General features: G+C 71.1%; 1 protein-coding gene across 1 annotated transcript in view; it reads right to left on the reverse strand.

The window, feature by feature from the left end:
• JAG2 (jagged canonical Notch ligand 2) overlaps positions 1 to 970 on the reverse strand; it is a 21,964-nt gene that overhangs the window by 14,572 nt on the left and 6,422 nt on the right. The gene's annotated exons all lie outside the window — the stretch shown is intronic.

Here is a 970-nt window from a genome sequence, read left to right on the forward strand (position 1 = left end):
CACCGCCCACCTGCCACGCCCCGTCCAGTGGTCCGGGCTCCCCAGCCCAGGACGGCCTCCCAGCACCCCGACCCCCAGCCCTCGGCTCTGCAGACAGCCTCTGGCCATATCTTAGCAGACCCCAAGACCACCTGCTCCCAGGAGAGGGACTGCCCCTGGTCGCCGAGCCTCAGAGGGCAGAGGGTGCTGGCTCCCGTGGCCAGTGGCCCACACGTGGGCAGCCCGACTGGCTCGAGTCAGCACGGAGAGCCAGAGGAGTGCCAGGGGCCCCCACAGGACCCGGCGGGAACACAGAAAACAGCGAACGGCCAGCACAGCCTTTACCTCCGCAGCGGGAAGGGCGGCGAGGGCCCTTGGCGCCCGCGTGGGGACAGGCCCAGGGCTACCAGGTGCGGCCTCGGCTGCTGCCCTCCCCTGCTCCAGGGCCACCGGGCCCTTGAGCCGCAGGCTGTGACGGTCGTGCCACTGAGCGACCCCAGGACCTTCCCCCGTGAGGGCGTGCGGAGCTGGCATGCAGCCCGTCACTCGGAGGCACACGCTCCCCTGGGACGGGCGAGCCTGCCTCCCTGCCCGCTCCCTGCCCAGGGCCTTCTGTGGCCCTGTCCACATGACTCAACCCCTGTGCACCAGCCTCCAGCTGCTCACCCCATCCCCTGACCCCGGCTCCAGTAGGACTGTGGGCCACAGGGCAGGGCCACCTCAGGGCCACGGGCTGCCGGCTTTCCGCCCGCGGGGACTGTGCACTGCAGAGCCAGACTCCTCCCAGCCCTCAGCACACCCCATCTTCAGCCCCTGCAGTCTGGCTGTGCCAAGGGACCCCAGTGCTTCTTTGCCAAGGGCCCCCACCCAGATCGTCCCCAGCACCCCTGCTGGTGCCCTGCCCTCCCTCCCTGGGCTTGTCCCTGCGCCCCGTCCCACCCAGCGCTCTGACCCCTGTGGCCCCCACATCCACCTGTGGGCTGCTGGCCAC

The sequence above is a fragment of the Pteropus medius genome, unplaced genomic scaffold (genome assembly GCF_902729225.1).
Source record: "Pteropus medius unplaced genomic scaffold, Ma_sr-lr_union100, whole genome shotgun sequence".
Lineage (NCBI taxonomy): Eukaryota > Metazoa > Chordata > Mammalia > Chiroptera > Pteropodidae > Pteropus > Pteropus medius.